Source organism: Crassostrea angulata, chromosome 2, assembly GCF_025612915.1.
Source record: "Crassostrea angulata isolate pt1a10 chromosome 2, ASM2561291v2, whole genome shotgun sequence".
Taxonomy (NCBI): domain Eukaryota; kingdom Metazoa; phylum Mollusca; class Bivalvia; order Ostreida; family Ostreidae; genus Magallana; species Magallana angulata.
Window position 1 is genome coordinate 2622892 of NC_069112.1, and position 17215 is coordinate 2640106.

The 17215-nt window shown below is 38.5% G+C and overlaps 1 pseudogene; it reads left to right on the top strand.

Annotated features, from left to right (window-relative positions):
- The first annotated feature begins 2508 nt into the window (after positions 1-2508).
- LOC128171406 (talin-1-like) lies at positions 2509-7341 on the top strand (annotated as a pseudogene).
- Positions 7342-17215: the final 9874 nt, after the last annotated feature.

A 17215-nucleotide genomic window follows, 5' to 3' on the forward strand; every position in this document is an offset into this window, starting at 1 on the left:
TTTATTACTTATATTTGCATTTTACCACTCGCAAATACCCTGTATTAGCCTAGACCTAGACATTAAGGTATTGCATCAAAAATAAACATTCAGACTTTAATGTATCCTGTACTGTAATACTTGGTACAGAACGAGGACACGGATTAATCCACAATCACACACTTTGTATATATACCGATAACCCGCGATCCCGCATTTTTCATATACGGTTAATCCACAATTACGCATTTTGCATATACCGTTACACCACAATCTCGCATTTTTAAATATCATATATCTAAAATGTAACATCTAAACCAGAGACATATAAAAAAATATGTCTCTGTCTAAACCAGACAAAATTCGAAAAATAAATGGCTTAATATGTGTAATTTTATATTCCAGAAATCAAAAAATAGCATTACCCTGCCGTTTTTACCTTTTTAAAATCTATTTTGAATTTAAAACCACAGGGGCTCGGTTGTCAGACACTGAAATTTATAACAATTTATTCCCGAATAAAAAAAATATACATAAATGGTCATTCAATATATGTTCTATGGTATCGAAATAAAATACGCCATTAAAATCGCCCTTTATCGTTGTTTTAAAAAATGTGTATCATATGTACATTAAAACAAAAGGCCCAGGGGCCACATCACTCACCTGAGCCTTAATTCTGATCAAATTAGCATTACCGTATCAAAATACCTCGACATTAGTTGTCGAGGTATTTTGATACGGTAATGCTAAAAAAAAATTGAAAATCTGCCAATTTTTACCCACCTCTTTTTTGGGTAAATATTAAGCCCCTTTTGTTGTTGTACCTGTAAGAAGATTTTTTTCTTTTCCTATATACCCCCCCCCCCCCCCCATTGCGTGGCCTCACTTTTCTCTAGGGAATCATGGTTTCATCAAACTTAAATCTGCATAACCTCTGCTTTCACACTAAGTACTGAGTTTTGGACCGAAAACTTTCCCAGAATATTTATAAAGATTTTCTCTATATATTCCTATGTAAAAATTCAAACCGCCATCACGGCCCCGCCCTACCACTAGGGACTGTGATTTTGCAAACTTGAATTTACACTACCCGAGGATGCCTCTACACAAGTTTAAGCTTTTCTGGCCCAATAGTCTTTAAAAAGAAATTTTTTAAAGATTTTCTCTATATATTCCTATGTAAAAATTCATCCCCCATTGTGGCCTCACCCTACCCCTGGACTATTATTTAAACAAAATTGAATCTATACGATCCGGGGATGCTTCCAATCAAATTTGGGCTTTCCTGGCCTAATAGTTTTGGGAAGAAGTTTTCTCTATATATAAAAATTTATCCCCCATTGTGGCCCTGCCCTACCCCAGGAACCATGATTTGAACAAACTTGAATCTACATTATCTGAAGATGGTTACACACCAATTTGAGCTTTCTTGGCCTAGTGGTTTTTAAAAGAAATTTTTTTAAAAGATTTTCTCTATATATTCCTGTATAAAAATTTATCCCCCAATTGTGACCCCACCCTACCCCCGGGGACCTTGATTTGAACAAACTTGAGCCTAAACTATCTGAGGATGCTTCCACTCAAATTTGAGCATTCCTGGCCTATAATAGTTTTTGAGAAGAAGATTTTAAAAGATTTTCTCTATATATTCCTATGTAAAACTTGATCCCCCTATTGTGGCCCCTTCCTACCCCCGGGGACCATGATTTGAACAAACTTGAATCTACACTATCTATGAGGATGCTCCCATTTTAAGTTGAGCTTTTCTGGCCTAATAGTTTTTGAGAAGAAGATTTTAAAAGATTTTCTCTATATATTCCTATGTAAAACTTCCCTCAATTGTGGCCCCTCCCTACCCCCGGGGACGATGATTTGAACAAACTTGAATCTACACTATAGTTTTGAATGAACATCGTTTGAACCCTGAGGTATTTATAAATATCAAGCAATTAAGCCAAATGTGAATCCAAAATATCTTGGGACAGAGTATACCTGAGGATGCCTCCAAACAAATTTCAGGATATTTCCATACAGGTTACAGCTTTTCGGGCCGAATAGTTTTTGAGAAGAAGATTTTTGCCATCTGCCAAGTGGTTCTTGAGAAGAAGATTAAAATTGGAAAAGTTTACAACAACGACAAACAACGGACAAATTGTGATCAGAAAAACTGACTTGAGCCTTTGGCTCAGGTGAGCTAAAAAGTAAAGCGACGACAATCGCCATCTTGGATTTCAGGGGGGGGGGGGCTCAATTCACAGTTTAATTTCAACAAGTTATACCCTTTGTCTACCGGTTTCTGGCGAGAACTAGGTCACAAAATGATCCGATGACTTCTCCCTATACTTTATATAAGTATACATGCCGTTTTAACCACCCAGTGACCCGAAACGTCCTCGATACCATTCCATTTCATCGAAAGCAACGGAAGTTTGCATAGAGCAACGCGACGCCTAGCGGCGGCTCTCCATATATAAAGTCAGAGATGTTGCGAATGCATACGGAAAGTCCAGAGAAATCGTAAGAACCCGCGAAAATAGACAGCGACAAGGAAAAATGTGTAAACATTGCGGAAAATGATCACAATATCTTGATAACAGGCCAAGCTGGAACAGGAAAGACATTTACAGTAAAAAACAAATAATTGTCACATGGTCACCATCTGTACCAAGATTGGTAAGTCTAAGCAACATACAGCAACATAAAGTAACACACAGCAACATACAGCAACTCATAGCAACACACAAAGAAAGAAGTTATAGTGGGGCAGCTGATGGTCACCATCTGTACCAAGACGGGTAAGTCTAAGCAACATATAGCAACTTAAAGCAACATACAGCAACACACGGCATATAGCAACACACTGTAACTCTCAACACATAGAAACACAGAAGTTACAGCTGGATGACAGCTACACAGTGGGGCAACTGATGGTCACCATCAATATCAAGATAGGTACTGTGGAATCATTTAATTTGGTGGGGGTCAATTAGATGTTAGCACACACAGCACCAAATAGCAACACACGCAACATGTAGCAACACAAACACTTAAGTAAGGTGAATGACAGCCACACAGTAGGGCAACACAATTTGTACCAAGATGGGTAAGTGTTAGCAACATACAGCAACACCTATCAACATATTTTCTGTATTGTTGTACATGTATTATTCTCCAGGTATCTCTAACCATGAGGAATACTCCCTGGTCCGCGAGATGACCAACGACAAGAAAGAGAAGACGCTGACTCTCCGCCGAGGTCTATCGCCAAGGCCCAGAAGAAACTCGACGAGATGAGAAAGAAACTCCACACTGACGACGAACGTAGGCTCCTCTCATTGATGCGTTTTGATTGGACATTTTCATAAAGTTTTGATCAAATGATTTTTTATTGAAGTAGTTGATGAAATTAAGATTAAAATAGATATACATATTTAAAAGTTCTGACATTTTGCATTTTGTTTTATATGAGTGTTGATTGGATGTTTTGTAAATGAGTTTTGATTGGATGTTTTGTAAATGAGTTTTGATTGGACGATTTTTCAGTGGAGTGGTTGGACCATTCACTGACCCTGAGGGAACAGGGGGTGTTGGATGTGGACACACTACTGCTGAGGAGGAAGTTCTTTTTCCCCGACCAAAACGTTGACCAGCGTGACCCTGTACAACTCAACCTGCTATACATACAGGTAACTTAGAATTATACATACATCAACCTTCTATACGTACATGTAACATAAAATTATACATACAATCTGCTTTACGGACAGGTAACTTAGAATTATACATACAATCTTCTATACGTACAGGTAACGTAGAATTATACATACAACCTGCTTTACGTACAGGTAACTTAGAATTATACATACAATCTGCTATACATACAGGTAACTTAAAATTACACATTCAATCTGCTATATGTACAGGTAACATAGAATTATACATACAACCTGCTATATGTACAGGTAACATAGAATAATACATACAACCTGCTATATGTACAGGTAACCATTGTAAAGGAGGGGACATACATAATGACAAAATTCGTTCAAAACTAAGAATATTGATCATAGATTGCACACTTCTGTAAAATAACAAATAAAAAATGCATGTGTCTTTCCAAACCATTAATACTATTACAAATTATTATTTCATTAAATCAATGTCATAATCAACTTTGTATACGAGTTATCAATCGAGATTTTTGAGTAAGAGTTATCAATCACCCAGAGCAAAAGTAGCGTGACAGAACAACGTTACGGTGAGTTAATAGAGTTAATAGCTTAATGTGCGTTTGAATTTTTGTTATTATCCCCTCGCATAACTTTTTTGTGAAGGGGATATAGCATCGCTGCTGTGCGTGTGTTCAGGTTGGAAACAAGTTGAAAAGAAAGCTCTTGCACGGATATTTATCAAACTTCGTACACTTATTTGGCATGGTAAAAGGACAAACCCTGTGGATTTTCAAGTCAATTAGTTGATTACTTTTTAATATATCGTTAAAATAACACAATTTTTTACAAATTTTATGTACGACTAATGGTAGAGTCAGGTATATGGCATTCCTTCTAGCTCTGGCTAGCGGGTTAACCCTTTAGATCGATCGGTAGAGTGCTGGACTGGTGTGCCAGAGGACCTAGGTTCAAACCCCAGCAGAGGCAATAAGTGTCTCTCTTACATTTGGCGCCAACGTTGGGGCATTATATGACGGTCAGACTGGTTCGAATACCGGCGCCAGATAGCTCAGTTGGTAGAGCACCTGGCTATAGATTCAGGGGGCCCGGGTTCGAATCCCGGTCTGGTCCTTCATCATTTCTCCCATTCCGTTACATTTGGTGCCGTGACCAACCCCTGGAACTGACAGGTGAGCTCCTGCCAGGGGAGGAGCCAGGGGTGTTCTTCGGGGACGAAGATCATTAAAGGTGGGAGGAATGTGACGGTCAGACCGGTTCGAATACCGGCGCCAGATAGCTCAGTTGGTAGAGCACCTGACTAGAGATTCAGGGGGCCTGGGTTTTGAAACCCGGTCTGGTCCGTCATTATTTCTCCCATCCCGTTGCATTTGGCGCCCACGTTGGGACCTGGGTATTCTCTGGCGGTGAGAGAGATTGTTTCCAGAACTTTGCCCCACAGGCATTGGCACTCCAGGAGAGTCGGGACGCCTCTTTCCTTGGAGGGGGACAATGTGGTAGAGTCAGGTATATGGCATTCCTACTAGCTCTGGCTAGCGGGTTAACCCTTTAGCTCGATCGATAGAGTGCTATGCTGACTGGTAACACAATTTTATTTGAAGAACCTTAGTTTGCTGTTAGTTTGCATTTAATTTCTATGAAATTTGTTTTAAAGATTGAATATCAGAGTTGAAATTTGTGCTGCAATCAAACTATAAATATTGTAATATAAAGTAGATAATATAAATTTTTTCATTTGAATTCTTTATGATTGATACGTATTGGTTGGACTAACCCATTTTTGGATCTGATTTTTCGGGATTGATTCATTAGGTTGAGACTAATCCCTTTGCTTGACAAATTCTTCTGAAAATGATCTAATACGTTAGAATTACCCAAAAGAATGCGGCCGATCCCTTGAGTTGGGATTGATCAAATTGGATGGGATAGATTCTATAGGCTGAGATTGGCCATATAGGCTGAGATTGATCGTATTGGGCAGAATTGATCGTATTGGGTAGGATTGATCCAGTAGGATGGAAATCATTCTATTTGTTGGGACCTTGGATTTTTATTGATCCTGTGTGTCAAGTGCCAATACTGTCTTCCATTGTGGTGTAGGTGGTGGCTACTATTGGTTGAATAAATCAATTTGTTACAATAAGTCCTATTGGTTGAATTAATCCATTTGTTACAATAAGTCCTATTGGTTGAATTAATCCATTTGTTACAATAAGTCCTATTGGTTGAATTAATCCATTTGTTACAATAAGTCCTATTGGTTGAATTAATCCATTTGTTACAATAAGTCCTATTGGTTTGAATGATAACCTCATAGGATAACATCGATATCTGCTTGTTGGTACTAACACCGTTTTCTATTGTGTCACTATGTATGTTTTAGGTAGTTGCTCCGACCATCAGTAGCCCGGCCTGTCAGGAACAGCTGATAGACGCCGCAAAAGGTGTGGCTCACTCTGTGGAGGGAATCGTGGAGGCAGCCCAGCAGTCCTGCCGCGACGACAAGCTTCTGGTCGACCTAGGCGCCGCAGCCACTGCGGTTACTCAGGCTCTTAACGACCTGCTAAAGCACATCAAGAAGGGGGCATGGTCGACAGCGGTAAGTGGGATAGTCACTGTTTTCTTTTTCTGAAGCTTTTTACTCTCTCTCTCTCTCTCTCTCTCTCTCTCTCTCTCTCTCTCTCTCTCTCTCATAGGCCTGTTACACAATATTAGGAAAAATGAAGAAATTATTACACTGAATATTTGGTTGTAATAACAAACACATTTTAAGGACATTTTGATACAAATCATTGAGCGTGTAATGATACTGGGATCGTGAACTCTTCTGTGCTGTGAGGTAATAAATGTATGTTTTTGATATACAGGCTGGGGAGTCCCACGAGGACGCCGTGGACACGATCATGACTGTGACGGACAGACTGTTCAGTAGTGTGTGTGTGATGCCCACGAGATGATGAAACAGGCGAGGCAGCTAGCTCAGGTTATCTCACAAATATCTCGCACCTCTCTCATAAGTTCAATTCTATAAAAGTCAATGCTAGATTGGGTTAGCACCTACATGGCTCAGAAATTTAACACTGTTGACTGTTTCAATATATTTACTTGTTTATGATATAATTTTTGACCTTGATATCTGTTGTTTTCAGGCGACCTCTTCATTGGTTGCCCCAACCCATCAGGGGAGAAGCCGAGGGCCACTCTGACTCGGACATGCAGAAGCGGCTCCTGGCCGCTGCCAGACAACTTGCTGATGCCACCGCGAACATGGTGGAAGCTGCCAAGGTAAGGAAAAGTTGTGTGCATTGAACAATGAGATGGGAAGTGTAATAGTACTAGTATGCTGTGTGTCTGGTTATGTAGACATTTGTAGGCCGCAGAGCATATGATGGTAAAGATAAAGCAGCTGACACTGTAGAATGCAATATCATGTTTAACATGTGTAAAGTCAAATGTTATATTTGATACAGAGTTGTATATCACAGTATACAGCTATATCATGTTCAATCAATTTCAGTAAAGTGTTATATTCTAATATTACAGGGCTGTGCGTCGAGTCCGAACGACTCGGAGCAGCAGAAGAGACTACGAGGCGCTGCAGAGGATCTCCGGGCTGCCACAAATATTGCTGCCAGCAACGCCCTCAAAAAGAAACTCATCAGGAGGCTAGAGGTCAGAGACTCATTAAGTGTCGTATCTGCATTCCTTCTGTTTCTCCAGAGGATTAAAGTATTGTCTAAGAATATTGTATTGTGTCTTCCAAATACTGCCGATGATTGGCTGATTGGTGTAAACAGATGACCTTGTAAAGTACTATGAAATAAACATGTAAGCTGTTTATGCAAACTGCGCAATTATTAAAATGTCAATAACTATGTTGGAAAGTCCTTGGGAAATTATATTTTGGAAATTAATTGCGCAGCAGCATGATCTCACACGTCCAGGTGTGGGACAGTAATGCTATATTTGTCATATTTGCAGACTCTGTGGAGATCTGATTTTGTATAATTGTCACGAAGTACATGTTTTCTGTTAACCTTTTAACCTATACTCATGTTTTGTACTGATGCGGGAGATTGAAGGCCCGAATCCCCCGACGCTGTGATAGACAGTTTGACAGTTTTGATACTGTATTTAGAATTAAAATATTGTTTAGGAATTTGCTCACTAAATCTACACTCATGACCAGCGCAGGTGGTCATGAGTAATCGAAACTGTCTGTCCCAGTCAAAAGGGTATATATATGCATGTGTATTGTTAGCAATACAGAACTGAATTAGATGAGAACCGAATTAGACTTGCTTTGATAAGCTTGATACCACTAAACGATCCAAATAAACCTGTGAAACTTTGGTGAGAGTTTTGGACTTGGTCAATTAACTAAGTAACAGACGGGAAGATTTGTTTGCGGGAAACGTCTTGCATCTGCTTACATAGTTATTCTTGGTGCCGTGACCAGGATAAGACGAAGTACAAGAAAAGGAAAAGGAACACGTCTGAGAAAACTTCGTAAGGTAAGAATCCTTTTACATATCGCTATCGTCTCTATTTTTAGTGGTAATTTGTACAACTACTAAAATGGCAACTGGGTACGATAAAGAAGAGTTTAGAAGACAAATGGGTCAGTTGGAACAAAGCATGGCAAGTTTAGGTCAAGATAAAGGGGAACAGGGTAAAAGTTTTGTAGATAAATCCCAATCAAGTAGTCAGGAATCATTTCATGAAACCAGGGGATATCAGTTACGTGAACCCAGACATCCGAAGCCGGATGACGAAAAAGATTTTTTTATGAGTCAAATGAGGGCAGTAACAGCCGCTCTATCAGTACCTTTGTCCTCAGTAATCACTCCGTTTGAGGGGGACCCCAGAAAATTTAAGCAATGGCTTAAAGAGGTAGAGAAATATGCGTTGATGTCGGGAAAACCAGAGCATGAAATCCCGATGTTGGCATATATAACTAGTAAAGGGTCCGTGGGCGATTTTATAAAAAGATACCTTGACGAAACGGCAGCAGCCGAGGAACTGCCATCATGGCACGATCTTAGGGCTTCTTTACAAAATAGATTCGCGGAGATAACAGACCCGCAACATGCAATAGCGGTAATGCGGAGAACAAGACAACACTCCAACGAGAGTGTACAATTATTTGCTGAAAGATTATTACAAATCGCGGAAGACGCGTATAGCAAAGATAGAATTAAAGACCCTTTAGTACAACAGCAATTGGTTGACATTTTCTGTGACGGACTGACGTTCGATTATCTAAGAATGAAGATTCTCCGAGAGAATCCGAAAGACTTAGAATCAGCGATTCAAGTTACTATGAGAGAACAAAATTTAAGACAGAGATTGGCCATTCGAGGGTCAGATATAACCGAAAGACAGAACATAAGTAATGGTTTAATTAACCCTACTTTTGATACTACCTTTCCTTTTTTCAGAGATCGCTTAGACAATCCCGCGCCGGTAGACATTCGGCATGAAGAGCCCATGGAAATCGACCATGCGCGAAATAACAGATGTTTTAAATGTAAAAAGACAGGCCACCGAGCCAGATTCTGTAAACAAAACAAACCTCAGGTTAGATCTCGCCCCCAAATAAATAAACCAATCAATCAAAATAGGCCTGTACATACTGTTGAACGGAGCTCCCGTTCACCTGTGGAATGTTGGAACTGCGGAAAAGTAGGTCATGTGCGTGCTGACTGTTGGAGCTCGCGTAGCTATCAGAGAACGCAACCAAACCGTGGGAGAATGATAGGACGTCAGAATAGGTCACGCGACACTCAGAATGAAAACAATAAGAGATCGACTTCAGGATACAACCCTCGCTCTTTTAATGAACAAAATCAGGAAAACTAAGATGTTCTTCCTTCGTTGAAGCCCGAAGAAAGAACTTTAAACAAAGACCTAGATATGAAATTAATTTTACCAATAATCCCAGTAGTTGTTTATTAAAGATAGGTAAAAATAAATTCAGAGCTTTAGTAGATACCGGTGCTGCTGTATCTTTAATCAGCAAGAAAATGTATGATAACTTATTCCCTCGCCCTAAATTATGTAAAAATGACATCCCCACTCTTCAAGCAGCAAATGGTAATTCCTTAATTGCGATAGGGTACGTAAATATTTCTTTTAAGATTTCAGGTTTAGCGTTAGAACATAAGCTTTATGTGACAAAGGGACTCAATCGGAATCTGATTCTTGGCCGCGATTGGCTCAAGAAGAACAATGTTCGATTATATTTTGACTTAGGACTCATGCGTATAAATGGTAAAACTTATGCGGAACTCAAAGAAGACTTACATATCTCAACAATTGTGAGAACCCCAAAGAAACTATTTGTGAAACCAAATACTGTAACTGTGTATTATGGGAAAGTGAATAACAAATTTCCTTCTCAAGAAAGTGACTTGGTTGAAGTGAATTGTATAGACAATGACTGTATAATGGAGGAACCAGGACTTTACTTAAAAGACTCTGTTTGTGAAGTTCGCAAAGACGGAAAAATTCCCTTGATCATCGTAAACCAATCAAATAAGAGCTACAAGATTCCAAGAGGGTATATCGTGGGCCGTATTACCAGTGTTAACCCCAAGGAAATCTCAGAAATATCCTCCGGACAAAACACCAATGAGAAGATTGACGTACCAAAAAGATTTGAACAATCTGTACAAAGACTAGTAAACAAGAACAAAGACTTATTCGCCAAAAAGGATAGTGATCTTGGAGTTACGGAAACAGTGAAGATGAAGATAGACACTGAAGGTCATCACCCTATAAAGAATCGACCTTACCGAGCCCCCTAAATAAGAGACAAATCATAGATAAGGCGATAGCAGAGATGATGGAAGCCAAGATAATAGAAAGATCCCAATCACCTTGGTCATTCCCTTTAGTGGTAGTGAAAAAGAAAGATGGATCAGATCGGATGTGTGTTGAATTTAGAAGTTTAAATAAGATTGTGAAGCCAGTGTCATTTCCATTACCATTAATAGATGACATCTTATGCTTGCTAGGAAAAGCCAAGTACTTTACCGCCTTAGATCTTAAGAGTGGATATTGGCAAGTAAAACTAGAAGACTCTAGTAAAGAAAAGACAGCCTTTGCATGCCACAAAGGATTGTTCCAGTTCAATCGGATGCCATTCGGGTTGAGTAACGCGCCGGCAGTCTTTCAAGAACTGATGAACATAGTTCTTCAGGGACAGGAGGAGTTTGCCATTGCATACCTGGATGACATCTTGATATTTTCTGAAACACCACAAGACCACCTACGCCATATCCAAGACGTATTCCATCGCTTGAGACAACACGGATTGAAATTAAAGTTGAAAAAGTGCAGTTTCTTTAAAGAACAAACAGAGTACCTCGGTTTCATTATCAATGAACACGGAGTTAAACCCGATCCGAAGAAAGTAGAAGCTATACAGAAGTTACCTGCACCTACTACTGTCAGAGAGGTTCGTGGTTTCATAGGAATGTGCAGCTATTATCGAAGATTCATCCCCAACTTCTCGAAAATAGCAGAACCTCTGATTGACCTTACAAGAAAATACGCCAGATTCAAATGGACGCCTTACAGTCAAGAAGCGTTTGATTTCCTTAAAGAAAGCCTAACAGTAGTACCATTATTGGCATACCCTGACACCAATAAACCTTACATCTTATATACCGATGCTAGTGACAACTGCATAGGAGCCTGTCTTACGCAGAAGACTGATGAAGGAGAAGACAAACCAATATACTACCTGTCTCATAAGCTAAGCAAAACTCAAGAGAAATGGTCAACTATTGAAAAAGAAGCTTTTGCCATACACTATGCCTTACAGAAGTTAGATCACTATCTTCACAGCGTTCAGTTTACCATAAGGACCGACCATAAACCATTGAAGTATATCCTAGAATCTCCGATGCAGAACAAAAAGATTCAATTATGGGCACTAAGTATTGCTGGATACAACTGTAAAGTGGAATACATTGAAGGCAGATTCAACTGCTGTGCTGACCTTTTGTCGAGAGAACCATCTGGAGGAAAAGATGATGAAACGGAAGATCAATCCGATTGTGATGAACCAGATGTGAAAGATAATTTCTTTGAAATCAATGTATTAAATTCAAACGCCTTCTCACCTAAGAGACTAGCCAAATGTGAAGTAAAGCAGCCTGATGAAATACTTAAGCCATTTATCGACTTACCTGAAGACATTGATGTTAGAGAAAGCCAAATGAGCGACGAACAAATAAAGAAATTGAAAGATAGACTCAAGAAAGGAACAGCGACAGCAACCGAAGAAAAGACATTTCTAGAAATAGATGGATTGATGTACTATCTGTCAGACGGAGACGCAGAATGCCCAAGACTTCGCTTGTACGTGCCACGAGAATTAGAGTCCTTAGTGGTGCAACAATATCATGATGCACTCGGACACATGGGAGTTGACAAGACTTACGACGTCATCAGACAGAAATATTATATGCCTAACCTGTATAAAAGGTTACATTCCTACATAGACGGATGTGTTGTGTGTCAGACCAGAAGTAACAAGAAAAATCAACCCCCACTGCAAGAAACGGATATACCACCTTTTCCTATGGCTAAAATGGGACTTGACTTGTCTGGACCATATCCAACATCTTTATCATGAAATAACTACATAGTGTCATTCATCGACATCTATTCTGGATGGCCAGAAGCTTTTCCTGTACCCGACAAGTCAGCAGACAATATAGTACACTTGATACTAGAAGAAATATATCCAAGATATGGTTGTCCCTTATAAATCCTTACGGATAATGGAACGGAAAATATCAACAAGAAAGTAGAAGAGACGTTAAAGGAACTTAACATCAATCATATAACTACGTCCTATTACAGTCCCCAAGGAAATGGCAAAGTAGAACGATTCCACAGGACTTTACATGATGTCATGGCTAAAAAGTTGGTAGACAGTGCAGAAACTTGGGATATTCATCTTAACCAAACGCTAGCCGCAATCCGATTTCACCCCAATGATTCCTCAAAATTCTCTCCGTACTATCTTATGTATAACAGAGACGTGGTACTACCTTTGGATACCTTGTTGAAACCTCGACGAAGATACATGGGAGAAGACCAACATAAGATTGCGATACAAGAACAACATAAAGCCTTCATGTTGGTACATAAAAACATGAAAGAAGCCAAGAAAAAGCAGAAAGATCAAGCAGATAAGAAAAGTAATGACGAAGAATTTCAAGTAGGAGATCCAGTCTACCTAAAGAATAATAGGAGGCAGAATAAATTAGATAAGAAATGGCTTCCGTATTACAGAATCATCGAGCAGAAAGGACCAGTAAGTTTCGTCATAAAGAACCAATTGACAGGAGCAACTACCAAGTGCCATACACGACAATTAAGGTTGGCTGACATTTCGCATTGGCCCATTTCGTTTTCGCAAGGAAGTGCTGAAGATGATCGAACTTTAAGAAGAAATAATTATGTGGTACCACCTGAAAAAGAATCTGATTCTTCTGAAGAAGAAGACATACAACCAGAACCACTGGAAAGAGAAGTTCAATTTAAGAAACGTGAAAGAGAAGAATCATCCGATGAAGAAGATATCCCTTTAGCGGAACTTCAACAACGAATAAGAGCCAAAAAGATCATGGATGATCAACAACAAAACACTGAATCGATAGAAGAGACAATGGAGGACTATGAGTCAGAGTCTGAAAATGAGCACCCTGAGTCACAAATTCCCTTAGATAATTTTAGAGTTCCCTTGAATGAAGACATGGAAGTAGATGAAGTTAAAATAGGTCTAGGCTTCACCCCAACCCCTAAGCAGCGAAAACCAATCCCTAAACCTCGTAAATTGAATAAACAAAATAAATTTAAAGAGGATTGTTTAGCTGTCTTAAAGCAGTTAGTAATAGGATAGATAAAGTATCCTTTATTTTCAGATGTCAGAATCTGAGTTATTGGAATTGAGATTGACACCCCCTAATGAACTTTATATCAAAATGAGGTTCGGAAGAAATACATTAACAGCAACCTTGGATATACTCAATCATGATCTAAGTGATACAGAACCGTATTCCGATGAGGTTACGATAAGCATTAGAGGAGAAATTACCTCTACTAGTGTCGTAAGGGAAGGCGCCACTCGTAACCGACTGTAGATGTAAATAATTGTGAAGATGCTTAGCTTTGTATATATTATGCTTTGCGTATTAAATTGCGCATTTTTGCTTTTAATCGCTCGTTTGTGGACTGTCACGACTCTTGCAAATTTCTTGCAGAAATGGCAGGTGCGGAGTCAGGGAGTTCACCTATGAGCTTGTGTGAACCTATGGAAGTGTTAAGTGAAATAGAAGAGCGATCATTAAGAATTGACTCTTTGTATACCCCAGGCAACATATACCCAGCATTTTTACCGGAAGTGGTCTTAGATAAAATTAAGAAGTATCATCGCTTAGCGAATGCAGAAATTACTCCAAGAAAATTAGTAAATATTGAATTAAGACGATTCAATGTGTATTCGCAATACTTAAATAGGAAACTTGATAAGGACACCTTGAGCACTAGTTTTGTTAGGAACCTGAAGTTGGTAGCAAAGGTCTTGAAGTACTGTACACTTATAGGAGGTAGTGAGTTAGAATATTTGACGAACATACTATTAGAGTTAGGAACAGGAGCTATACAGAATGACGCGGCAGGATTAAGTATAGAATTTAAGGATTTACCGTAAGAAAATTCAAATAATAAACAATCTATTTGCAGGGAAATGGCAGAACAAAGGGAGAATATTGGCAATATTTACCCAAATTTGCCCTATGTAGTTCTTGAAAAAATTAAGAAATACCATCGCTTAGCAAATGCAGAAGTAGAACCAAAGAAAACTGTTTTAGGAGAACTGAAAAGAGTAAAACAATATTCAACTATATTCGAACGAAATTTTAAACCTAGTTTTATCATGAAATTGAGAAGATTGCACGAAATAGATCAGAAATATGATGAAATTACGGCCTTGTATCGTAAAATAGGTCCAGGGGAAGTAGAGTATTTTAGGATGGTGATGATAAATGAAATAGTACATGGGTCATTTACAGTAGGAAAAGAAGGAATATTTATGAAAACATTTTTTAGTCATTTCTTTGAATAAACATTTTTTCAGATGTCTGACCCACGACCAATACCTCGACATTTTTCACAGTCTGGAAGTAAATTATCAACTAAACCAAGTCCTAAGCCAAAACCTAAAAGTGAATGGGCATTAAAGTTAGAGATGCCTAATCCTGGAATAGATAACAATTCTCGACAATCATCTGCAAGTTCTTTACCTTCAACATTAAGCTCTTTACAACCAGGCTTTAGAAAAGTAAAAGCTCGAAAGGTATTTTATCCTAAGGTGGAGATTCCACAAGCCCCAATCCCCATGACTTCTGACGACGAAGACATACCGTTGAGTTCGATTTGCGAATTAATCATCGACTTACCAGACTTAGTTAAGGCTCAAATAATGAGATATCAGAGAATTGCAGAACAAAATAGACCCGTTAGACGCAAAATAAATTTAGAATTTCAAAGAATTTTGGCTTTACAGACAATGATAGTAAGGAGATAAAAATATGTGGCCGCTCTACCCCTCCTTCATAAAGTTTATGAAGAAACACTTTCCATTAGACTTGATAGAAATTCACTCAGCAGTAATAGAAATGTCGGAAACAAGAAGAAACGTAATAGGGTGGATGTATCAGTTTGAAAGAACTTTTTGTAAGCATCCTTGTATCCGAAGTTTTAATTATTAATTGTAGGATGAAGTGGGCATTGGTGATGCTTCTCGTAATTGGAGTTTGTGGAGCACTAGTTAGAAAAAGTGTAATCTTCGAAAAAGTCAAAGATATATCCTTAATACAGGGCAAATGGACAGCAATCACAACGATAAGTTTAAATCCTTATTGTAATATTCTAGATCTTCTCCAAACAGAACTGGAAACAGTCAAAACGGTCTTGCTACAATCTATTCGAAATGAGTCAGAAATCTTACTTGCTAATTTGACAAATCATACGGTTCCAGTAACACCCTTGTTTCGGCTTTATCAAATGAGAGAACGATTCTCGGTCAAGATAAGTAACTTTAAACTAAATAGGAAATATTTAGAACAGGAAATACGCGAAATTCGTTTTATGCACCGTAGAAGAACTAGAGCAAAAATACCAATCGTAGGAAAAGTACTTTCTTTTCTTTAACACTATTAAGGCTAACGTTAGGCATCTGGCAAATAATCAGCAACAAATAAAGCATGTATTGACAGAGAGTATGACCTTTATAAAGGATAATCAACAGAACATAAACGAAAATCGTAGGACAATAAATAGCATCATCACTAGTCTAAATGCCTCGATGACAGAACAGTTACTACTGAACAAGCAAATGCATGACATGCAAAGATTTAATGACATTTACATTCGTTTTGACAGAACCTTAAGCAGTATATCTGAAATTGTTTCGATAACTAGGAATCATTTACAACAGCTCAGACTAAGACTAAACATGCTCTCGTTGGGACATCTGTCTCCGACAGTCATTTCGCCAGCGAATCTCAGAAATCTGTTATCAGAAATTGCGAATCAATTACCCCCGAATCTTAAAATACCATATGATCCGGATACTGATCTTTGGTCTTACTATAGAATTTTACCATGTACGACATTAGTGGAAACTGAAAACCTTATCATTGCACTAACTGTACCCCTTCTAGACACGAACAAACATTTCGAAGTCTTCAAAATTCATAATCTCCAAGTTCCAAATCTCAAAACAAACCAATCAACTTTGTTAGCTAAGTATAAAATTGAAGAAAAGGCGGTCGTCATCGACGATGTCCGAAGTACGTATACGACACTATCTGACATCGAGCTATTATCATGTATAAAACAACACGGAAATTTTTGTTCCATAGATAAATCTTTTTATCCTGTAAATCCCGGCCATTTATGCGTGATAAGAATTTTCTTAAACGATATTCCAGGAATTGCGAAATTATGTTCAGTCTCTGTAGAAAACAATGTAGTTGATCCAAACGCAGCCAATTTACGCGAAGGAAAATGGTTGATTACTTCTTCTAAACCATTGAACCTTAACGTGAAATGTGGGGAGAAAACAACAGGAAAAAGGGTTAAGAGTCCGATAGACATCGTGAATTTAGGTCAGGGATGTTCTGGTTTTCATGGCTCTTTATTACTCCCCCCATTCTACAATAGGGAAAATCATTTCAATATGACTGATTCGTTTCAAGATTTTATTGACGAAATTAATACATGCACTCTTTGGGAACCTCTAAATTCAAAATACCCAGAAATAGGTCACATTATATATAGTATACCTGACAAATTAAAAGACATAAAAGAATTTCCATTAAGCGCACTTATGGCGGAATTGCCAATAAATAATTTGCAACCCATGAAATCCTCGTCTTGGGTGGGAAGCCCTTGGTTCTATGTGTGTTTAATTTTGGATTTGGTAATAGTGATAGGACTTTGTATTAGGAAATATAAGA